Genomic DNA, 26278 nt, shown 5'->3' on the forward strand with positions numbered 1-26278 from the left:
CCAGCATGGTTGTTTCCAGGTTCTTGCTATTGTGAACAATGCTGCGATAAACATACGTGTGCAGGTATCTTTTTTATAGAGTGATTTGTGTTCTTCAGGGTATATTCCCAGTAGGGGGATTGCAGGGTCATATGGAAGGTCAATTTTTAGAGCTTTTAGGAATCGCCACACTGCTTTCCACAGAGGTTGCACTAGTTTACACTCCCACCAACAGTGTAGAAGTGTTCCCTTTTCACCACACCCTCTCCAGCAGCTGTTATTTTTTGAGTTGTTGATAATTGCCATTCTGACTGGAGTTAGGTGGTATCTCAGTGTGGTTTTGATTTGCATCTCCCTGATGATTAGTGAGGTTGAGCATTTCTTCATGTGTTTGTTGGCTTCTCGAATGTCTTCTTTTGTGAAGTGTCTGTTCATATCTTTTGCCCATTTTATAATGGGGTTGTATGTTTTCTTCTTTTCAGTACGTTTCAGTTCCTTGTAGATCCAGGATGTTAAGCCTTTGTCAGACCTAGAGTTGGCAAATACTTTTTCCCAGTCTGTAGGCTGTCTTCCTGCTCTCTTGATGGTTTCTTTGGCTTTGCAGAAGCTTGTCAGTTTAATAAGGTCCCATTTGTCTATCTTCTCTCTTAAGTCCTGTGGGTTTCGGGTTTTGTACAGGAATTGGATGCCAGTTCCGATTTCCATGAGAGTATTTCCTTCCTTTTCTAAGGTTCTTATGGTTTGAGGTTTTACATTTAGGTCTCTGATCCATTTGGAGTTAACCTTTGTGCATGGGGATAGATAGGGGTCCTGTTTCAATCTTCTGCATGTGGTCAGCCAATTTCCCCAGCACCATTTACTGAATAGGTTCTCCTCTCCCCATTGGTAGGTGGTGGGGGCTTTGTCGAAGATGAGTTGGTTGAGAAATTGAGGTTTTGCTTCTGGAATCTCAATTCTGTTCCATTGATCTATATGCCTGTTCCTGTACCAATACCAAGCTGTTTTGATGATTGTAGCTTTATAGTAAAGTTTGAAATCTGGTATTGTGATACCACCTGCTTTGTTTTTTTGCTGAGGATTGTTCTGGCTATTCTTGGATGTTTGTGCTTCCATATGAATTCCTGTGTTGTTTTTTCTAGGTCTGAGAAGAATGTTGTTGGTAATTTAATGGGTATTGCATTGAATTTGTAGATTGCCTTAGGTAAGATGGACATCTTCACAATGTTGATTCTTCCGATCCATGAGCATGGGATATTTTTCCACTTGTTCATGTCGGCTTTGATTTCTTTGAGCAGTGTTTTGTAATTTTCATTGTAAAGGTCTTTCACGTCTCTGGTTAGGAAGATGCCAAGGTATTTCATTTTTTTTGTGGCTATTGTGAATGGAACTGTGTTTTTTATTTGGGTTTCTGTTTGTTTATTATTGGTGTAGAGAAATGCTGAAATTCTCAACAAGATCCTAGCAAACCGGATTCAGCAATACATCTCAAAAATCATCCATCATGACCAAGTAGGCTTCATTTCTGGCATGCAAGTCTGGTTCAATATTCGTAAAACCATAAATGTAATTAAATACATCAACAGATGTCAAAACAAAAACCACATGATCATATCACTAGATGCAGAAAAAGTTTTTGATAAAATCCAGCACCCCTTCTTGATAAAAACCCTTGAACATCTAGGCATACGGGGAACATACCTCAAAATAGTAAAAGCCATCTATGAGAAACCCACAGCCAGCATACTCCTAAATGGACAAAAATTGGAACCAATTCCCCTGAAAACTGGAACTAGACAAGGATGCCCACTCTCTCCCCTCCTGTTCAACATAGTATTGGAAGTCCTGGCTAAAGCAATCAGAGAAGAGGAGGCAATCAGAGGTATTCAAATAGGAAAAGAGGAAGTCAAGTTATCTCTCTATGCAGATGATATGATAGTGTACCTTAAAAACCCAAGAGAATCTGTCAAAGGCCTCCTTACATTGATAAAAGCCTTTGGCAAAATCTCAGGATGCAGCCTTCTTTTAAAGAAATGTTTATAATGCCTTAATTACACCCTTCTACTCAACATCTGCCTTGATTCCCTAATGTCTACAGAATATCGTCAAAACTCCTCCTCCAGGAGGAATTCCAGTGCCAGCTCTCTCTCTTCCATTCCCTAAACATGGCTCATTCTGTGTTGGCTCCCCTTTTTGCTGATTCAATCTCCTCAGCCTGGAATGTCCTTTCTCTCATTCTCTTACTGCCAAAATCTCACTAGAATCCCACTGTTTCACTAGAAATGTTCTTATCAAGGTCAAAGGCCATGTTCCCTCACCAGCCCTTTTCAGCAGCATTTGATCTGTGGGCCTGTCACCCCTTCTGGAAAGACTCTGTAGGTTCTGTGACTCCATACTCTCTTGGCTTTCCTCCTAATTCTCTGACCACCTCTCCTTACCCTCTTTTTCAATTCTTCTTCCCTTCACCCTGTCTAAAGAGCTGTGACTCCATGGGCTTTTTCTCTCTCACTGCCTCAGTGATTTCCTCCATGCCGCATCTCCATGCTGATGATTCCCAGTTCTATACGTCTAACCCTGATCTCTCTCTGTAGCTCCTGATCATATACCCAACTGCCTAATGACATTGTCAATTGGATATCCCACGGCATTGCAAACTCATAACACCTAGAATCCTCTAGAACTACCTTCCTTCTCCTCTCCACCCCCCTACCACAATTGTTCCACCTCAGTATGCCCTAGCTCAGGGAGTACTCTACCCATTTCAGTCCATAACTCAATCTCAAATGCTGGACATCTTTCTTGATATTTGGGGGGATAAATATCTTTGGGATAAATCACTATCCACCCCATTGAACTTAATCATGGCCAGGTGATTTTCTTTGACTAGTTAAACATGATTAGAAATGACATTACTGAGCAGAAACTTGGAAAGGCAGTATGTGGTTCATTATCTTCTCTTTTACCTTTGGCTTACTGATGAGCAATGTCCCAGGTAGGATGTGTCCCAGCATCCTGAATCCCAAAGTAAAGGCAGCTTGATGACCACATCTGTCATCTCATCTCTCACATTCACATCCTTCTAAATCAGGGGTCAGCAAACATTTTCTTAAAGGGCCAGATAGTAAATGTTTTTGGTTTTGAGTGCCACGCGAGCGCTGTCATAACTACTCGACACCATGGTCTCTCCTGTTTTATTTTTCAATTTTAATTTTAAATTTTTTTTTAGAAAGTAGGATTTATTAAGAGGACTGAAAAGCTTGCACAATGAGAGAGGACCTGAGGGGGTTGCCCCCTCTCCTGTATTAAACACCAGTGCTGGTCAGCTGGTAGAGTGACTGGATGGTGTGATTTCTCGCAAGCCAGCAGAGGCCAGTTTGTCATTTTCAAACTTTTTTAAAAGAATAGATAATCGATGCATATGACACAAAATTCAAATGATACAGAAACATATCTGAAAACTCTCCCCCAGCCACTCAGCCTCCTTGACCAAAGGATTTACCATTTCCAGTTTCATGCTTATCTTCCCAGAGATAATTTATGTATGCACGACCATATACAAATGCTAGCATACTGTATGCATGGACATGGATTTAAAACTTGCTTTAAGTGTGTTGCTCAGCCAGAAATGGTGGCTCGTACCTGTAATCTCAGCACTTTGGGAGGCCAACGCAGGAGGATAGCTTGAGCCCAGGAGTTCAAGACTAGCCAGGGCAACACAGTGAGACCTTGTTTTTACCAAAAAAAAAAATTAAAAATTTCCCAAGTGTGGTGGTGTGTGCCCTTGGTCCCAGCTACTCGGGAGGCTGAGGCAGGAACTTGAGGCTGTGGTGAGCCATGATTGTGCCACTACACTCCATCCTGGGCAACAGAGTGAAACACCATCTCCAAAAAAATGTATTTCGTATTTCTCTTATTTTATCCTTACTATCTGCATTGCAATCTCATGTAAATATTCTATCTCTTCCTTATTATTAAACTTTAGACTTTTTTCTTTCTCTTATTATTTACATTTTAAAATGTATATGCAATATCCAAGACCAAAAAAAAAGGTTTAAAAATAACACCACATATATTCATATACCTGCCCCCAAGCTTAAGAAATTAAATATTGCCAACACAGCTAAATTCCCTTTGTTTATGTCCTTCTAGAATCACCTCAGCCTGCTCCCTCCTAGAGATAACCACTATTCTGGATCTGATATTTATCATTTCCAAACATTTCTGTATACATTTTTTGCATACATTGTGTCTCTGAGCAATAATTAGTATTGTTTTGTATGCGATAAAGCTTTATAGTATCATTCTATGAATGTTCTTCTGCCATTTTCTATGTCACCTTAAAAATATGTGAGATTCATCCATGCCAATATTTTTAACTTGTGGTTCACTAATATTCACCATGGTAGAGTATTACATTGTCTGGCCACTCTGGTATTTTTACATCTTTTTCCTGTTGATAGATATTTAGGTTCTTAACATTTTGCTGTCACAATATTGCTGTGAAGATCATCCTTACACCAGTTTCCTAATATGCAGAAGCATTTTTCTAACCCTATATAATGGAATAACTGGTTCATGAAGTATGCCCTTCTCCAAGTTTCTAAATATTGTTCAACTATTCTCCAAGGTGTTTGTACCAGTTCACACTCCCATAGCAGTATATGGTTCCTATTGCTTCATATTTTTGCCAGTACTTAGTGTGTCAGGCAGTCTTGGCAGAAAAGAGGACACACTCAAATGAGATGATGAAAGGATTTTTCACATAATTGTGAACTGGGGTAAAGGAAGCAACAAGAGTTGGTGAAGCATACACAATGGGGAGCCATCGACATCCCGGGCGGGAAGGGGGAGGCATGGGAGTATTACTGGAATTAGAGAGAGTTATACCAATAGGAAAGGATGTTCAACAAGAGCTGCAGCCTTCAGTAGAGCGCCACAGCCATCGTAAACCCTAGACAGAGCAGGGAGGGAACCAGGTAAATAAACTCCAAACTCATGGCCCTGTCATCCTCCATTTTCTGGATGGAAAAGGGTGGAGAGTGGATCTAGAGGGGCAAGATGGAGAATACCCGGAATTTGATATGTTAGAATTAAATTTTTGCCAAGTGATAATATAAAATTGTATGTCCTTTTGGCTCATTGAGGTTTTATTTTGCACTTTTCTGATATTTAATGAGCATCTTTTTTTGTGTTTATTGTCTATTTAATTAATCTCCTCTGTAAGTTGTCTCTTCCTATCCTTTGCACATTTTGTTTTATCGGGTAGTCTTGGCAATTGATAGATGTTCTTTAGATATTCTGGATACTAATTCTTTGATGGGTTTTTGATGAAGAAAATTTAAAGTGGTTGAATTAATCAGTTATTTCATAGATTATGCTTTGTTTATCTTGCTTAATAAAGTCTGCTTTATTCTGAGTTCATACAAATATTCTATATTTTCTTATAGCACTTTCAATTTTTGCTTTTTATATTGTTTTTAATTTCCCTACAATTTGCTTTTTGTACACAATGTAAGACAGAGATCAAATTTCTCCATATGCATTACCAATTATCCTAGCACCAGTTGTTAAATATTTACTCTATTATTTCCTGCTGATCTACACTGCTAGCTCTGCCACATAGTAAGTTTTCAAGTTTCTGTTTGTGGGCTTTCAATTTTGTTTCACTAATTTATTTCTCTATACCTTTCAGAAAACACAATTTTAATTACTGTAGCCATGTAAGAAGATCAGATACCTACCAGAACAAATCCCTTCACCTTACTTTTCTTTAAATTCATCTTAAATATCACAGCCCTTTAGTTTTCCCTGTAAATTTGTAAACCCAACTTGCTAAGCTCCAAAAATACTCCATAAGAATTTTAATTGGAAGTACATTAAAATTATCAATTAATTTGTAGGGAATTTACAATATTGCGTTTTCTTATCGATGGACATGGTATATCTTTTCATTTATTTATTTTTTTCTGATTTTTTTCAGTAAAGGATAAAACATATCTTCACAAATGCTATGCTCATATTTGGTTAGATTTATATCTATGCTTTTTTGTTGCCCTTTAAACTCACAAACTTTAAAGTTTTTATTTTTTAATGTTTGTGACTGGTGCACAGGAGGTGAATTTTTAATTTTTATATCCAGAAACCTTGCAAAACTTTTAAATTATAATACTTTATTTGAAGATTCTCTTGCGTTTTCTAAATCTACAATAACTGATTCTCCAAATAATGATGGTTTTGTTCCATCCTTTCCAAGCATTTTATGTTTTACTTCTTTGCATGTCTTAATGGGTTGGCTAGAGTCTTCAGTTTCATGCTGAATGGAAGCAGTGCTAGCAACTTCCTTGTCTTTTCCTGAGTTTAAGCGGATTGCTTCTAACATTTTACCATTAAATAGAATGTTTTCTGTATATTTTTATCCCTTTATCAGGTTAAGGAAGCTATCCTCTATTTCTTCTTTCCCAGATTTTTTTAGTATAAATGAGTGTCAAATGTTTCCTAATGATTTCTTCATCTGATGAAATGATCATATGATTTTTTTCCTTTTAATGTGAGCCATCTTTGTATTCCTGAGATATAACCAATTTTAAAATGATTATGTAGGCCAACAGCACTTTGGGAGGTTGAGGAAGGAGGATTGCTTAAGCCCAGGAGTTTGAGAACAGCCTGAGCAACATACCGAGATCTCATCTCTACAAAAAATTTTTTTAAATTAGCTAAGCATGGCAGCATGTGCCTGTAGCCCACACAACTTAGGAAATTGAGGTGGAAGGATCACCTGAACCTCATTAGAGGTTGTGGTGAGACATGATTGTGCCACTGCACTCTAGCCTGGGTGATAGAGTGAGACCTGACTCAAAAAAAAGAAAAAAGTTTATATAAATTTCTATTTATATCTATGTACATTTGGTTTGCAAATATTTTTATGTTTTTGCATCTATATTTATGACTGAGAATGGTGTATAATTTACATTTCTCGTGATGTGCATGTCTATTTTGCATCAAGGTCTTAGTGGCCTCATAAAATGAGTTGGTGAGTGTTCCTTCATCTCTTCATTCCTGGAAGAGTCTTTATATAAGGTTGGAGTTATTTGTTACTTGACAGACTGTTAGAACTCATTGCCAAATTTGTGTTGGCCTGGTGTTTGAAAGGTAAGCGTATTTTAAATTACTGATCCACTTTCTTCAAAAACAATGAACTATTCAGGTTTTCTATTTCTTCTTGATTCATTGATGATAAATAGCATTTTGTAGGAAATTGTCCTTTGCATTTAAGCATTCATATTTCTTCGCATCCAGGTATTCACAGTAATTTCTGTTGCATTTGTGACTATTCCCCTTTTTCATTTATAATGTGCTGCATTTGTGTCTTCTCTCTTTTTACTTCATCAATCTTGCCAGAGGTTTTCCTATGCAATTAGTCTCTTCAGTCTTCTTCACTATGTATTTCTTCTCAATTGTATAATTCCTGCACTTGGAGTTATTATTTCTTCTCTCTCATTTTCTGCTTTTTAAAATCATTCTTGGTATTTCTTTTCTATATAAACATGAAATCTGTAAATTGCCCCCGACACACGTGCACATTTTCAGCAGTTTTACTCTAATATGCCAAGATGTTGCGTTCTTGCTATTCTTGATATTCATACTAGTTGGTGTTTACAGAGATTCTTAAATCTGTACATTTTATATATATATAATATATATATCTTCCACCAAATTTGTGAAAATTTCATCCATTATTTCCTCAAATTATTTTCTACCCAATTCTCATTCTTCCATTTCTGAGGTTCTAATTGCACACATGTTAGACCTCTGATATAGGCTCATAGATCCCTGAGGCTTTATTCAATTTTTTTATTATTATAAACTTTAGTTTTTTTAATAGTTTTAGACTTGAAAAACTGTGACGATAATACAGAGAGTTCCCAGATACTCCTCACCCAATGTTCCCTATTATTAACATTTTACATTAGTATGGCACATTTGTTACAATTAATGAACAATATTGATGCGTTATTTTAAACTAACGTCCATGTTTCACACAGATTTCCTCAGCTTTTAACCTTTTCAGGATCTCACCCAGAATCCCACATTACGTTTAGTCACCATGTCTCCTTGGGCTCCTCTGGGCTGTGATAATTTGTAAGACTTTCCTTGTTTTTTTATGACCTTGACAGTTTTGAGCAGTATTTTGTAAAATTTCCCTCCATTGGGGTTTACGTGATTTTTTTTTTTTTTTTTCGTATGATTAGACGAGGGTTTTGGGTCTTGGGGAGGAAAAGCAGAGTAAAAGTGACATTGTCATCACATCATGTTAAGGGTACAGACTATCACTATGATGGCAATTGGCGTTGACCTTGATCACCAGGCTGGGGTAGTGTTTTTCAGGTTTCTTTTCTGTGAAATTACTCATTTCCTTCCCTTTCTACACTGTATTCTTTGGAAGGAAGTCACTGTGCACAACCCACGCTGAAAGTGGGGGGAGTTGGGCTTCGCCTCCTTGAGAGTGGAATATCTACATAAATTATTTAGAGTTCTTCAGTGCAGGAGATTTATCTTTCCTCCCATTTATTTACTTATTCATTCATTTATATCAGAATGAATTCATAGATTTCTATTTTATACTTTGGGTTATAATGCAACATTACTTTGTTTATTTTACTTGTCAGATTGCTCCAGCTTTGGCCATTGGAAGCTCTTTCAGTTAGAACCTGTGTCCCTTTGACATGCCCCCATCATTCTGAGACATTGTTTTTATTTTTCAGCATTATTAGACACTCCAGGACACTGCAAGAAGTCACCATCAATGAGCCCGAAAACAGGCCCTGACTGGATCTGAATCTGCCTTGATTTTTGCCTCCTCAGCCTCCAGAACTGTGAGAAATAAAATTATGTTGTTTGTAAGCCATCCAGTTTATGATATTTGTTACAATAGCCTGAGTGGACTAAGACAAACCACTTGGACAGCTGGTTCAAAGACCAAGAAGATTTAATCTCTCTAGCTTTGGTTTCTTTACCTGAAAAATGAGAGTGATAATTCTACTGTAGTCTCATAGGGTTGTTGTAAGCATTAAATGAAATAATATATACTTAGCTTCAGATCTGACCCAGAGTAGATTCTCAGTAAAACTTTTAGGAGCTATCATTATTTATTTACTGTACATTTGGGTAAAACAGGTGTTAATAGTTTGATCATTTTATATATCTTTGATTGCTTTATTTATACGGTTTAAGATAAAATTTCTGGATGGTAAAAATAATGGTGAAGAATTGTCATTATTACCTGAGATTACTTTTTAATCAAGCACGGTATCAATTCGAAAAAAATTCAAGAATGTTTGTGAAGGTGGGATCAATTCTATAGGGGTCAAAGCTTAAGTGAGAGAGCTCTTATCAAAGCCACTGTGAAAGATGAGGCTTTCACTAGCAATTGAATCATTCATTAATGATATTTTGCCTGAAAGTATTTTCTTTCTTTTTATTCTTTCTTTTTTTATAACCTACTTTTCACTCTCTCTTTTTTTTTTTTTTTTCAGTTAGAGTCTCACTCCATCACCCAGGCTGGAGTGCAGTGGCATGCTCAAGCTCATGGCCACCCCAGCATCAACCAGCTGGGCTCTGAGATCCTGCCGCCTCAGCCTTCCAAGTAACCGGAACTACAGGTGCGTGCTACCATGTCCAGCTAATTTTTGATTTATTGTAGAGATGAGGTCATGCCAAGTTGCCTGGGCTGGTCTCGGACCCGTGGGCTCAGGCAATCCACTCGCCTCGGCCTCCCAAAGTACTGGGATGACAGGCTGAGCCACTGAGCCCAGCCTACTTTTCACTTTCTTAGTAACCTAAGGTAGTGGTTGGTAGGAGAGCAGAAGTGTTTTCTACTCAACTTTTTCAGTGAGTTTGTGAGGCTAAAGAAAAAAAAGCAACTTTTGCCAAAAATAGCACAGTTTGATTCATCACCATTTCAGACAAATACGTAATGAAACAGGAAATAACTTTGAAAACCCTTCTTAACTACACTGATAGACTTTTTTTAGCTGTGGTGGGGAGGGTGCTAGATTTGAGAAGAGAAACACTAGAGGTATGAAGTCAAAAAGGACAGTGGGACGAAGCATCCCAGAAGCAGAGGTTGGTTCTCCTCTTCCAATTCTGATGCTTGAAAAAGAGGAGGAGAAAAGGCAGTTGGGTGTGGTGGTGCACACCTGTAAAACCAAATACTTGGGAGGGTCGCTTGAGTCCAGGAGGTCAAGGCTACAGTGAGCTATGATCACACCACTGTACTCCAGCCTGGGTGACAGAGCAAAACCTTTTCTTAAGAGAGGGAGGGAGAGAAGGAGGAGGAGGAGAAGGAGAAGGAAGAGAAATGAGTGGATCATGTTACCTGCCTCAAGCTCACAAGCACAGTTCTGGCCTGCTGGGCAGGGAGGGAAGTGCCAGGCCAGAAGTGGTCTTGGACCTGGATTGGACTTTCAAAATCCACAAGGACCAGCCGGGCTCGGTGGCTCAGCCTGTAATCCCGCACCTTTGGGAGGCTGAGGTGAGTGGATTGCCTGAGTCCACGGGTTCGAGACCCGCCTGGGCAGCGAGACCTCATCTCTACAATAAATCAAAAAATCAGCCGGGCGTGGTAGCGCATGCCTGTAATTCCGGCTACTTGGAAGGCTGAGGCGGAAGGATCACCGGAGCCCAGCAGATGGAGGCTGCACTCCAGTCTGGGCGACAGAGTGAGACTCCAACTCAAAAAAAATAAAAATCCACAAGGACCGGGACAACAGGGGGTCTTTCTGAGATGTCAGTAAGAGACCTGCCACTGGGGTCGGTTGTAAGGAGAAAAAGAAAGCCCTTCACACCCAGAGTCCTACAGATTCACACTGCTCTGTGAGCCAGTCACACATGGGAGGGCTTGGTGTGCTGGACAGACAAATGAATGAAAATTGGGAAATGCAGTTCTCAAGCACTGAGTATCTGAAAGTATTTAGCAGATTTCTTCAAGGCTGGTCATTCTCAGACAACTACTGCAAGGCAAACTGAATTACCCACTGCCCAAGACAAGTCTAAGAACTGGAGCACTAGGTAAAAAAAGCTGACAGCGAGGAGGGATATCACTCAATGAAGAGGATGGCGTTCATAGTAAAAGCAGAGACTTCTGGCAGTGGTCACATTTCTCACTGAAAATGTCAGCCGAGTCGAGCATTTCCTGGAGACAGAAGAGAATGACCAGTATTCAACAAGGGAGGTGACATGGCCTCTCAGCAGGACGGGCCTTCGCCGAGACATTTCCAGCAAGGTCACCCTGAGAATCATTGATGAGACTCATAAAAAAACAACTTGGAAAAGGAATTCTTGAATCCACATACTGGAATAAGTTTGTGTTTTGTTTTTTGAGTCGGGATCTCACTCTGTCGCCCAGGCTGGAGTGTACTGGCATGATCACGGTTCACTGCAGCCCCAACTTCCTGGGCTCAGGCAGTCCTTCCGCCTCAACCTCCTGAGTAGCTGGAGTATAGGTGCATGCCACCACATCTGGTTAAATTTTTTTTTTCTTGTAGAGATGAAGTCTCACTATGTTGCTCAGGTTGATCCTCTTGCCTTGTCCTCCCTAAGTGCTGGGATTCACTGCACTCAGGCAAGTAAGTCTGTATTCTTAAAATATTGCGACTCTAAAAGAAGAAAAATAACCTAGATGCCAGCCTGAGGGGGCGTCTTTTTCTTCACGTCCACCTCCTTCCCTGGCACTGGTAGACTCAGAGCCATAAAGTATACAGTTGGCATGTCTGGGCTGTTGGGTCACATGTGCTTGCTTTTGAGTCCTACTTTGCAACTTTCTAGCCATATGACCTGGAGCAATTTGCATAATCTAACTACAAAAATATTTAGCAAACTCTTGCCATAAGACCTGTTATAGATGAAGTGTTAATATCAGCTATGGTTTTTATCAAGAACCCACAAGCCAGATAGGAGCTCTTTTGTTGTTGATTTTTATTTTTCCCCACTTGGGAAGCATTGCAAGCACTTCTATATTAAAAACAGAATATTATGGAGTAGGATACAAGTCACATTAATTTTTGACCGGAATTGCCAGACTTCAAAGGCATTTTCTGCCTTGTGATAACCATGGTGGGCATCGTGCCCCAGCCCCAGGTGGAGTAGGGGGAGGGCATCTGTGTGGGTCAATTCACACTCAATTTCCTCTACCCTTGGGGAGATTTGGAAGGGCAAGTTTGCAGAGCATAGGTAGGGTCCTTATAAGGCCTCCATTTTTAGAGACGTGGAAAGAGGGGCACAGAAAGGTCAAGATCATGCAGTAACAGTGAAGCCAGGATTTCAAGCCTTCCGTCCATCCTAAGCACTGTCCCTTTCCCCTGTGCTGTGTGTGGATCCTCTGCTATCCTTGCCAGGACCAGCTCCGAAACCTGCAGGGTCCAAGGTGATTCTTCGGTCACCATTTATCAAATGCCTTCGTTTGCATGCCTGAGATTTTAAACCACGGCCCTTCCCTCTCTTGAACATTCATTTCTTTCCTGCAAATAAGCAAAACACACTCTTTTCCTTGAAATTCTGCATGTTCAGCGGGATATTTTTGGGCATTGAGGTGGATTGTAATGCAAATGCCCTTGATTTTCTTGGGACTCTCTTTCTCGTGTGAATTTCAGTGAGTGATAGACCCCCTTGAAATAAATGCACTTTTGACAGATGAAAATTCTCCTTTCCCTTGCGAAATGTGCTTGGTGGCAGATACTTCCATTTGGCGGAATTTGTTTAATAACTCAGTGTCATGCGGGGCTCAGCTGAGCAGAGCTGGAAGATGAAGTGAGCAACCCTGGCTAGGACCAGAGAGGGCCCAGGTGGGTTGGACCTGAGTTGGGACCAAGATACAGGGAGCCAGAAACTGGGGTTGCCACATCAACCAAGAACCAGGAACTGGAGCGACATGCAGGTGACTAAACAGGTGTAAAGAACACAAACTTGGAGTCAAGGTAAGCGAGGGTGGGAGAGGCAGATATTGATGGGCAGAACTCAGAAGTGGGACCAATAGCAGGGTAGCTGCTGTTGATTCTGCTCCTTGTGTTAAAGCACACTGAGAGCCACGTGTGCTTATCTGTTACAATCCACAGTCGTACGGCCCAGTGTGGTGGCTCACGCCTGTAATCCCAGCACTTTGGCAGGCCAAGGGGGGAGGATTACCTGAGCCCAGGAGTTTGAGACCAGTCTGGGCAGCATAACGAGACTTCATCTCTACAATAAATGGAGCCCAGCAGGTCAATGCTGGGGAGGCCGTGAGTGTGCCACTGCACTCCAGCCTGGGCAATGGAGTGAGACTCCAACTCAAAAAAAAAAAAAATTAGCAGGACATGGTGGCACACACCTGTAGTCCCAGCTACTTGAGCGACTGAGGTGGGAGGATTGCCTAAGTCCAGCAGGTCAAGGCTATGGTGAGCCAAGATCATGCCACTTCACTCCAACCTGGGTGACAGAGTGAGATTATGACTCAAAAATAAATAAATAAAAAGAATCCCTGGTGATGAACAGCCTGCTGCCTTCTCCACTGGAATTCCTGGGGTGCAAAAGAGCTCCATGCATGGTTGCCGCTCCCAAGGGAAACTTGTTTAGGCCGATTTTTGGCCGGGTCAGCAGTGCCTTCTAATGGTGCTGTCGTAGTCAAGAGACTTGAGGAATGTTGGTCCAGAGAAGGATGATATGAGACGAAAAAGCAAAAGCTTGTTTTGAGTGGAGACCACAGGGAGGCAGCTTCTGCTGGTTACATGGAAGAATTCTCTTCTACTCAGAGCAGCCTAACGACATAGGCTATCCAGGAGAGAAAAGTCTCTGTCACCAGCAGTGTGCAACTTCCAGCAGGGCTTCCCTTGCAGAGTGGGGGTTGGGCTGGGCCACAAGTGGAAGCCCTTCTGAACTCAGATGCGTGATTCGTGTCACTCCACAGGAGAACGCCCTTCTGTGACTCCCCACCTCCTCCAGGTCCCCAGCTGGCTCCTGGTACAGCCTTCAAGGCCTTCTGTGAGCTGGCCCCGGTCTCATTTGCCATTCCACCACCCTGCCAGCTCTCTGGGTTCCATCTTGAACCCCTGGAGTCATCTCAGTGTGCTCTGTTCCTCTGCTTAGCCCTTCACCTGTTGCACTTCTCTCGCCTCTTGTTCCTCATCTGGTTAATCCCTGCCCATCCTTCAAGTCCCTTCCTCCTGAAAGCCCTCCCTGATGAGAGCCCTGAGAATGGATTGCATGTCTTCTCTGGGCTTCCATGGCTCCTGTCCCTCCCATTTGATGACATTTGGCACACTGCTGTGTGATTGTGACTCGCAGCACTGTGAGCAGCAAGAGAGCAGGAAAATGTCTTTGTTTTTGAATCCCCAGTGCCCTGCCTGGCACCTAATAAATGCTCAGTGCAAACCTGTAGATTTTGAAGTGGTTGAATGTCTGTATCCACTGCACCATGGCTGCCCCATCCCCCACCCCTTTCAGTCAGTCCCCCAGGCTGCCTGCTGGGCACAGGGATTGAATTTCATGGCTGACTTTGGAACATGGGTTCGATGTTTAATTAATTTTCTTAAAATCAGATTTTCCCCATATTCAATGAAGGCATGTTTTTCAGAAGGTTAACTGAAACAAAAATAAGAGAGAAGATCTGTCTCTCATTTTGAGAGGATGGCATCCTCCATGCAGATTCAGACCTGCTGATAAATGGAGCACTGAACTTGGAGAGCCTAGGATTCTAATTCTGGATCCTGGATTAACCTGCTGTGTGACCTTGGGCTAACTGCCTGTCCTCTCTGGGCATCATTCATTTGGCAAATCTTTATTGCAGTTCTAACATGTTCCCAGCACTTGGACATGGTTGAACACAGATATAATTGAACACAGACATGATCTCTGTCCTCATAGAATCAATCATTTAATAGACAGGCAGACGATATATCAGCCAACAACCAAATAAATAAATATCGAAATGTAAATTGTGACAAAAGCTACAAATGAACTGAATAAGATATAGTAACAGAACAGTGGAGGTAAGTGTGGAAGAAGCTACTTAGATACTGAAGAGGTGACAGTTAAGTCTGAAGAATACAAAAAAGCCAGTGATAGAGTGTTCCAGCTTGGCCTCTCTCTATTTCTTGATGATTTCTTAACGGCATGTGCAATGATCCTGAGGCATAAATCATTAACAAATAGAGAGAGGCCAGGCTTGGTGGCTCAGCCTGTAATCCCAGCACTTTGGGAGGCCGAGGTGAGTGGACTGCCTGAGTTCAAAGGTTTGAGAGCAGCCCAGGCAACTTGGCAAGACCTCGTCTCTACGATAAATCAAAAATTAGCCAGGAGTGGTAGCATGCACCTGTAGTTCCAGCTACTTGGAAGGCTGAAGTGGAAGAATCACCAGAGCCCAGCAGGTTGACCCTGGGGTGGCCGTGAGCATGTCATTGCACTCCAGCCTGGGCAACAGAGTGAAACTCCAACTCAAAAAAAAAGATAGAAATAGAGAAAAGGCCAATGTGCCTACAGGATAAATGGTGAGGAAGAAATCTTGTGTTTGAAATGGGAAGATAAGTTTGCACTAGACTCTTCTAGGGTCTTACAAGTGGCAAGTGCTGGATCAGATTTTGCCCAGTGCCAAGCACATAATAGTTGCTCAGTAAATATTAGGTTAAGTGAATGGATGAATGATACAGCAATTCCTTTGCGAGAATAACAATATTTACATTGGCAATTCTTAGCCAATTAAGACCAATCATTGCATTCATTAATAAATTTCAGAGATTCAGCATTGGCCTTCAGGATTCCTAAGAATAACAGCAGTCATTTAAATTCAAATCTCTCTGTACTTCCTCTTGAAAATCTTACAGAACAAAAAGGGAGAGCAAATAAAATTTCTTGGCCCATGCCTATAGCATAACTAGGAGTTAGAAGATATTAGAAGCTTCAACTTGGACTAAGTGGAAAAACAAACATCTGAAGCCAGTGAGTCTCTACAAAAAATTTAAAATTAGCCCGGGCATGGTGGTGCATTTCTGTAGTCCCGGCTACTCAGGAGGCTGAGGCAGGAGGATCACCTGAGCCCAGGAGGTGAAGGCAGTGGTGAGCTGTGATCATGCTATTGCATTCCAAGATAGAGTGAGACCCCAACTCAAAAGAATAAGTTTGTTAACAGGTAGATTAAATACTAGCTACGGGGAGTTGAAAAGTCTTCCTACAGGAGTGGATAGCCTTGAGACTGTGCCGCTTCCAGGAAGAGGGAAAGAGAGAAGATTCTTGGAAAGGAGAGTATCTCTTGGAGACTTGGGAATGAAAAGAAAGAAAAATGACCTCTCCCCATCACCCCTCCTCCCCCAACACAAAAAAACTCAAAGAGGGTATCAGAGAAGTAGAAAAAGCAAATCAAACAAACAAACAAACAAACCTCTGTTTATTAAAGAATCTACTCTTTTCTGCAGAAACAAGGTCATGAGATTTTTTAATTCAGAACCAAATAGGCCACTCAAGCCCCTCCCTCCTGTCTTTATGCATATCAGGTAGGAAAGTCCAACTGAAATAAGTAATGATAAACATGAAAATAACCAACATCTGCTCAAAGTTGCTTTAAGAAGAAAATGGAAAATGTTAATCAAACATTTCAGCAGATGAAAACACACACACACGAAGACATGACACAGGAAAACTGTAACACTACACCTCAATAGGAGTTAATATTATTAAAAAAGAAATTTCAGATATTAAAGATCAACACTTTTGACAAGTTCAAAGCGCAGAAAATAAATGGCGTAAACATCAGGAAGACTTGAAATGGGAGCTGGCCGAACTTGAGGAAGGAATGGAAAGAAAACATGAAATCATATGAAAAATAAGGAATAAATCACAAGGTACCCAAGGGAGAACAGATACAACCGAGAGAGTAGAAATGAAAAGAACCAAGAAAATAAACCCAGAAGAAAATATATAAAGATTAGAGAGAAAAATGATAGATGTTAAAGACAGGCAAAGAAGATCAGCATATGTATCATCAGAGTTCTTGAACTAGAAGAGAAAAACAATGGACCAAAACTCGTAATTAAAACTGTAAGAAATTTTCTGAAATAAAAGAAGACATGAATTTACATATGGAAGGGGCTCCTCTGAATGGTCAGCTCTAAGTTGTACCCTTAGTGAAAATATTAGATATTCAAGTAAAAGAAAACACCCTCTGGTCCTTCAAACATAAAGACCAAGGAAAGAAAATAATTTTGGTATTGCATTTATCAATGCCAATTGTCTTAGTCCAGTTGTACAGACTGACACTGGGTAATTTTATAAAGAACAGAAATTTATTTCTCATGAGTCTGGGAGCTGAGAAGTCCAAGATTAAGGGGTTAACAGTGCTGGTGAGGGCTTCTCTATGCTTCCAAGAAGGTACCTCGTTGCTGTGTCCTCACATGCTGAAAGAGGAAGGGTAAGAAGGGGACAAATCCTGTGTCTTCACAAGGCAGGAGAAGGGAAGAGCATGAACCCACTTCTGCAAGCCCTTTGACAACACTAATCCATTCATGAGGGCCCTTTGGGATCTAAATACCTCCCCAAAGGCCTCAGCTTCCAACACTGTTGCAATGGGGATTACATTTCTAACACTCTTTAGGGAACACATTCAAACCAGAGGGTGTTTTCTTTTACTTGAATATCTAATATTTTCACTGAGGGTACGTCTTAGAGCTGACCATTCCGAGGAGCCCCTTCATATGTAAATTCAAGTCTTCTTTTATTTCAGAAAAGTTCTTACAGTTTTAATTTCGAGTTTTGGTCCATTGGAGCAGCATGTAAAGTTTGTCATCAATAACCTAATATTTTCCAGAGGCTCAAGTTTTTAAAAGCATGGAAAGAAGGGATTTTATATCTGCAATGTGTCCTTCAATATCAAGACTAAGAAAAAATAGTTCTAAATATTAAAAAAATGTACAGACTATTGCGTTTATGAGTCCTTCCTGATAAATCTACCAGAGAAAGAGCTTTATCCAATCAGGACGTGATTGAAGAAATATTGGTGGAAGAACTCATTTTTATCATTGGATGTATTTCAGTATAAATCTGTGGCTAAAACTTAGAGTTCCACAAAGATGGAAAAATAGTACGTAAATACTATACATTTTCTGTTTTCTTTTTTTTGAGTCAAGATCTCACTCTGTCACTCGAGCTAAAGTGCAGTGGCACAATTATGGCTCAGTGCAGGCTTGACCTCCTGGGCTCAGGCATTCCTTCTGCCTGCCTTAGCCACCCAAGTAGTGGGACTACAGGCTTGTGTCACTACACCGGCTGATTCTTTTATTTTTTTGGAGAGATGAGTTCTCATTCCGTTGCCTAAGCTGATCCTGAACTCCTGGGCTCAGGCAATCCTCTCACATCAGCCTCCCAAAGTGTTGGCATTACAGGTGTAAGCTACCACATCTAGCTTGTAAATTCTATGTATTTTCAGAAAGTTGAAGCCATATAATTAAAAAGGAAGAAGGGAAAGAGAAAGAGAAAAATAAAATAAGCTTATTATTGCTGAATAGCTAATAGGTAAGGATCAAAGAATATCACTTAAAGTGAACAAACCAAATACAGTAAGTCCTCTGCATATGAACGAGTTCTGTTCTGAGAGTGCATTCATAAGTGCAATTTGTTCATAAGTCTGACAAAGTTAGCCTAGACACCCAACTAACACTCTCAGCTACATAGTACTGTACTGTAATAGGTTTATAATTTTCTCACAAATAATACATAAAAAACAAACACAAAAAATGAAGAAAACATTTCTCATCTTACTGTATAAAACCTTGAAAAGTTCAGTAGTGCAGTGGAGTACAACAGCTGACATACAGGAGCTGGCATCGAGTGCATAGGCAAGAAGAGTTACTGACTGACGGAAGGAGAGGAGGTGAGAGATGGTAGGGCTGAAGGATCATGAATAATAGGAGATGGAGGGCAAGCTGCAACTTAACTCACACCTGACATTGATGGCACGGGTTCTGGTTCTTCACTGGATTCAATTCTGTCTACCCTCTTTAAAAAAACGATTCAGTGATGTCTGCATATTAGCTCTTTTTTTCTCATCATAGATGACACAGTAGCAGTGGATTACATTCTGAATGGATACTACAACCTTCATGCATCATTCTGTGATTGGGTGCTGTGGCCTCAAAAACTAACAGTGCCTCCTCAGATAATGCAAATGTGCAGTCATATCTTTGAAAGTTCACAACTTGAAGGTTTGTATGCAGAGGACTTACTGTAGTAGTTAATGTAAGTAAGGAAAGGGGACTAAGGGCATTAACTAAAGGGGTTAGAATGAACATAACCACAAAAACAAATATTCCAACTTTTCTAAACACCAAATGAAATAAAAACACAAAACAAAAATGAAAAATATTTAATAACAAATGAAAGCACTAATATTAAACTTAAATCTTATCAATAAATACAAATATGCTTAATTTGCCTACTGGAAGAAAAGGATTTTCAGAGTGGCTTACAAAACTAAACCCAACTATATGCTGTTTTCAAGACACCTGTTTGAAACTGAGTCAGTAAGGCTAAAATTAGGAATTGAGTCAAAGTATGCCAGGCCTAAACAACAAAACAAAACAAAACCCCTGAAATTTTGACTTATAATAAAATAAAATGCAGGCCAAAAAAAATTGTGAGACAACGCAGATCACTTGATAATTACAGGTTGCCAAATAACACAGAGAAATCCTCATAAAGCAGAAACTATAGGCAATGCAAAGAGAAATGTATAGAAGCCACTAATGAAGGGAGATTTTAAATACCATTCTCATTCCAATAAAGGTAAAGCAAACAAAAGATAAAATCGGATAAAACTCTTAAACAACATAATCAGTAAGCTAAATCGAATGTGTACGTAATCAAAATTTATACCATGATAATAGAGAATACATATTTTTCTCAGTGCACATGAAAGATTCACAACAATTAACAATACACGAGGTTATAATTAAAATCTTAATAAGTTCCAGAAAAATAATACAGGCAGACAAAATAGACAAAATAGTTAACTTAGTTAAGAAAAATAAGCAGAAAGAACAAATACACCAAAAATGACAAGGAAGAAATAACCATAGAAATATAATACATTTGAAAAATATCTTTGCACAACTGTGTGCAAATAAATTTTGATGCCTAGATGAAATAGATAATTTTTTAGAAAAAATATCATTTACCAGAATTGACACAAATAGAGATCACTTATACAGATAAATTTCCATTATAAATAGAGAAAATTATAGAAGAGTTAATACACCATAAAAGTACTGGTTTCAGGTAGCTTCAAAGGGGAATTCTACAATCCCTTCAAAAATCAGATAATTCCAATGTCATTTAAACTGTTCCAAATAACAGAAAAAGTATGCATACTTTTGAATTTTTTGATATACAGTAAAAATAATATTGATACCTAAATCTGATAAATACGGTGTAAAAAAAGAAAGCTACAGACCAATCTCACTTATCAATAACTAAACAAAAATCTTAAGATAATTTTAACAAGAAATTCAATAGCACATTGAAAGTAATACGTATGACCAAGTTGTATTACAACAATTCAAGGAAGGTTCAATATTAGGCAATTAATATAATTCTAAATATTAATAATTCTAAGAAGAAAAATATTATGATCATCTCAATAGATGTTCTTCTTAGCTAATACAACTCAATATGCCCCCAAAGTAATAAATAAATAATACATTTAGTTCAATCACAGTAAAAGTACCTAAACTTTTTTTCCCTGGAACTAGGCAACTTAATTCTAAAGTTCACATGGAAACAAGCAAGCACAGTCAGGAAAGTTCCAAAAACTTAGTGCAATAGCTAGAAGAGCTAGTTCTCTCACACGTTGAAATATATAAGAAAACCTCTAAAATTAAGATAATATAGTATTAACACATAATTTGAAAGCACATCAATGGAACAGGTTAAAAAGGTCAGAAATAAATCCATTACACATGGAAATTTGATGTTATTAAAGGAGGAATCCCAAATTCTTGGAGCAATATGGACTTTAAGATTAATGATATCGGATAACTAGATAGTCACTTGGAAAAACATGAAATTATATCATTACATCATGCTAGATAAATTAATAATGAATAGACAGATGGACGGAAGGTGTTTAAAAAATCCATGAGTCCGTAGTGAATACTTAGAAAAACAGAGAGACAGAAACAGAGAGGAGAGAAACAAATGCCAACACCAAAAGGGACTGTTACTCCAACTCCTCACTCTAAAAATTGGTAATGAAATGGAAAGAATCAAGATCTTACTTGGACATTATAGGAGGATACATAGTGTATGCCAATCTAGTTGATGAAAAATACAAAGGATAGAGGAAAATATTAAATTATACCACAAGGACACAATCAGAAAACTTCAAATGTGGAACATTCTACAAGACAGTAGACTAGTATTTCCAAAAAAATCAATAAAGGCCATGTGAAAGATGTTCTAGATTAAAAGAGACAGAAGAACCATAACGATCAAATGCAATATGAGGACCTTGGTTAAGGATAAACTATAAAAGACATTTTGGGGACAACTGGGGGGATTTAGTGAGGACTGGATATTAGATGATAATATGGAATTATTGTTAATGTTCTTAGGTGCAAAATGGCGTTTGGTTATATAAGAGAAAATGTTTTTATTTTTAGAGGCATGAGGGTTGAAGAATGATTATGTCTGCAACTTCTTTCAAGTGCTTGCCAAAAAACAAATCAAAAACAAAAAGAGAAAGATAGATGATTATGTAGATCTAGATCGAGAGACAAAAAGGTAGGTAGGTGTAGAGAGAGAGAGAGAGAGAGAGATGGGGTGTATACGTGGGTGGGTGAATGGACAGACGGAAGAATGGATAGACAGATAGATAGGTGATGGATGTCTAGATGAATAGATAGAGATGGTAGATAAAGCATATGTGGCCAAATGTTAGCAACTATTGAATCTAGGTGGTGAGTATACAGGTATTTCAAACACACTCGAGCAGTTGGGTTCACAAATTGCCTAAGACCCAGATTTCACAATTATTGAAGACCTTAACAGGCTTATTGTTCAGCAGTTTAACATATGCAATTGTATTTAAATTTTGTATCTGATCTGTTAGGTGGGCATTACTCTCTCCATCTTATGAATAAATGAATGAAGCTAGCATCCAACACAGATCTGCCTGGCTCACATCCAGAGTTTGTGAAGCTGCAGCTGTGTCTACAAAGGACCCGGGTAAAGTTAGTAAGTCAGAAACTGAAACATAACGCAGAGAGAACCACACAGAAACATGTTAAACTCGCTTCACTCAAAGTTTTTCCAAGCATTCTCAATACAGCGAGCAGAGGCAGCAAGAATGGAGAGTGGAGTGTGTCCTGGTACAGCACTGGGTCATGGCTACTAGGGTGTGTTAGGAGAATGAGGAGAGGAACTGAGCTGGAAAGAATGGTTGGGCCGGGTCACGGCAGGCCTTGAGTGCCATGCAGAGAATTCTGGGCTAGCTCTGCTTGGCAATAGGGAGCCATGGAAATCCTGTATATGGGAGAAGGGCGTGGGCAGACAGTGACGTGTTCACCGCTTTCTTCCTTCTCAATAGGAGAGCATTTAAAAACAAACACAAACAAACAAAATCTACAGAAGGAAGTGGAGCAAATTTTTGATGTGTTATTTATGAACTGAGGATTGGTCAAGTGGAAAAAAAGCCTTAACAAGATTAAAAATTGATGTACAAAGAACCACTCAGTGGCTTGTAAAAGCCCTTAGTAAAAAAGGAAAAAATGAAAAGCTATTTCATAAAAGATTGAAGCTCCGGGGTACTCAAGGTTTGTGCACAGGCAGAAAGCTCTCTTGGCATCATGGTTCTATAAGAAATTGGAGTGTTTCCATGGTGGGAAGGCTTCATGGGGTGCAGGCACTTTCTGTGCTGGTTGGAGCACTGGCCATTGTCCGAGGGCCTGGGAGCCTCCATGGCACTTCCACCCCCTCAGCAAACTATGGAACCAGAGGCCAAGGTTGAAGAGGCCGCAGAGCCAGAGTCTCTCAGACTTGGAGAGGCTAAAATGGAATCCTCTGTCCCCTCATCATCCCCATCGAGGGATCATCTGTATTTTCTTCTCCAAAACCCAAACAGAGCATTTATTGTCCACTTACTTCTGATCACAAAACTAACAGGTTGTTCACTAATAATTTGGAAAAAATATGAAAAAACACAAAGAAGAAAATTGAAAAACAACTCGTCATTTTATCATCCAGAGATAGACAGCTATATACTTTTTTTTTTGCAAAATGAAACCACAATGAATGTATTTTGTAATGTGTTTTTTCACCTAATATCTTATAAAATTTTACCCACGTGACTGACCAATATTCCATGATGTTATTTAAAACCCCAATTTATCTAATCCCCTTTTGTTGGACATTCAATTTCTTTCTAATTTTATTTTCATGAAAATAATGCTATAATAAACACCCTTGAACACAATTTTTTTTTTTTTTTTGAGTTGGAGTCTCACTCTGTCACCCAGGCTGGAATGCAGTGCACACTCACGACCACCCCGGTGTCGACCTGCTGGGCTCCAGCGATCCTTCCACCTCAGCCTTCCAAATAGCCGAAACTACAGGCGCACGCTACCACACCTGGCTAATTTTTTGTTTATTGAAGAGACAAGGTCTCACCAAGTTGCCTGGGCTGGTCTCAAACTCGCGTACTCAGGCAATCCACTCACTTTGGCCTCCCAAAATGCTGGAATTACAGGCTGAGCCACTGAGCCTGTCCAAACATAAATCTTTTTGTGTATTCTGGTTTTTCCATTGAAAAATAACTTTTTAAGATAGAAAGTTGGCTGGGCACGATGGTTTACACCTGTAATTCTAGCACTTTGGAAGGCAGAGGTAAAAGTGTTGCTTGAGCCCAGGAGTTCGAGAACAGCCTAGGTAACATAGAGAGACCTTATCTCTACAAAAAAATTTTAAAAATAGCAGGGCATGGGGGCATGTGCCTGTAATCCCCGCTACTTGGAAGATCGAGTCAGGAGGACTTCCTAAGCCCAGGAGGTTGAGGCTGTGATAAGCCATGATCGTGTCACTGCACTCAAGCCTGGGTGACAGAATGAGACCCTGATTTTTTTTTAAAAAAAGATAGTAAATCACGTGTTTTTCCTTCCTTGTGAGTCATGTTGTTCAGTAACTCCCATTCGTTATTTGTTAGGGAAGAGGTGTGGGTACCACCTAGAGTCTAGACCCCAAAGAGCCATTGTTCTACGTAACTCCGACTAGAGCTTTGAGGCAATATCAAGATAGTAGCTTTGAAAGATAGGTTTTGTTGAGAAAGATTAAAGTTCTTTGCATTCAAAATGCTTCTTTACTATCAAGAACAGAGCCCAGTGGTCTGATGATGGAATTTCTCCATAAAGTCATGTTATAGAGAAAATGATGGGTATCAATAAGGCAAGTTCCCATCAGAGAGAAAGGGGAAAGAAGGGGAAGAGGAAACGTAACAAGAAGAAACTCAAGTTCCTGGCTCTTTTTTATAGTGGAACTCCCAGGATGGGGCTGAGAAGGACTCGATGGCAGAGAAGGTCCCCTATGTATTACGGGTTGAGGACTGAAGCTAAGTGTACTTATGCCCCCTGTTTTACCTTTTGTCACTGTGGGTGGCAATACCTTTACAGGGAATCCCTGCACCAACACGGGCAGTCGAAAGGAATTTTAGCATGGTGAAATTAGGCAGAGAGAGAGAGCCCAGTTTCTTCTGTGTATCAAGTAGGAAAGCCAGAAGTTCCCATATGCCCTAGCAGGGAACACAGCTGAGGCTGATGGGGTACAAGCTCACCACATGCACCAACAGCAAGGGGCCAAGGGATCCTGTAGCATGGGGGGTAGGGGGGGAAGCATACCCCCTGAATCTGGACATTAAATAGTAGATAAACCCAAACCCGGGGGTTGTAGTGTCAGCAAGAGCTGTTGACGTAGGGATCTGGTTAGCCAGGGAAGATGACGAAACTTCCTGGGGGCCGCCATGGTGCATTTCTAAGACACTGCATTGGAGTGCCTTGTGTCTCCTGTTTTTGAGCACTAGTCACTGTCCTTTGCTGTTACGATGCCTTGTAAGATGTAACTCCAGGTCGGAACTCTTGACACTGGTAATGTGTCCACCCCACACTAATGAGGACTGATATGCTTTTCTTGCCACTGGGTGCCATCATGGGAAGGAAGGGAGAGAAGCAACCTCTTCTTGAACAGTGATGAGAAACTCACTGACCCCGCCACCACCATGCCACGCCCCACAAGCCCAAGGGAAATTACTCCATCTTTGCGTCTAACAAATGTGTTTTTCTTAATGTTAATGAGCTTTCAATAATTGATCTAGTCTTGTGTTCCAGACAAAGTATCACAATTTTATCTTGTGTGTCAGCTCCTTTTGATTTGGGTGGAGGAGTTTGGGACACTGTGTTAAGAAGGATTCTGAGGCTTTGTCTGGCTCTTTCGGAAAGTATCCATGATCAATCGGTGATGTTTTCCATTGGGTTGGAAGGGGTATATAGTGGCACTTGGATAAGTTACCTGCAACCCCTGCTCTAAGGTCACATAAAATAAAAATAATCCAGCTTTCACATGCTGGTCCTGCAGTTATTGAAGATGAGGTTTATTTTCATTCTGCCTTCCGTTATTCAAGTTAAACATCCCCTTATGTTTTCACTGTCCGTTATGTAATATGGTTTCCAGACTCCCTGTTGGCACTGGATAGTTTGTTATTGCCCCTGCCCTGTAAATGAGGCACACAGAAAAAAATATATTCAAGCATCAATTCAGAGCTTAGCTCATTGAGTATTTAATGAGGACCCACCAAGTTCCATTCTCTCCTTGGCACCAGTGTAAACAAAGAGACCACAGCCCTGACCTAATTCTGTGTGGTTTGATCAGTGAGGGTTAGTACAAGATTATCACCTGTCTCATTTTGATCATGAGGAGTCTATTCCGGCAGACTGAATCCCCTCTACTGAGACCCTGAGGTCTTTGCATGCCTGTGGAGCTGCGGACAAGGCATCCCTTTTGTCTCTTCCAAGACCATCTTCCTCTGCTTGGCCCATCTCTCCTGGCTGTTAAGATGTCTCTGCCTCACCAGGCTCGGTGGCTCAGCCTGTAATCCCGCGCCTTTGGGAGGCTGAGGTGAGTGGATTGCCTGAGCCCGTGGGTTCGAGACCCGCCTGGGCAGCGAGACCTCTTCTCTATAATAAATCAAAAAAATCAGCTGGGTGTAGTAGTGCACGCCTGTAATTCCGGCTACTCGGACGGCTGAGTC

Source organism: Carlito syrichta, unplaced genomic scaffold (assembly GCF_000164805.1).
Source record: "Carlito syrichta isolate Samal-C Ts95f unplaced genomic scaffold, Tarsius_syrichta-2.0.1 Scaffold302949, whole genome shotgun sequence".
Taxonomy (NCBI): domain Eukaryota; kingdom Metazoa; phylum Chordata; class Mammalia; order Primates; family Tarsiidae; genus Carlito; species Carlito syrichta.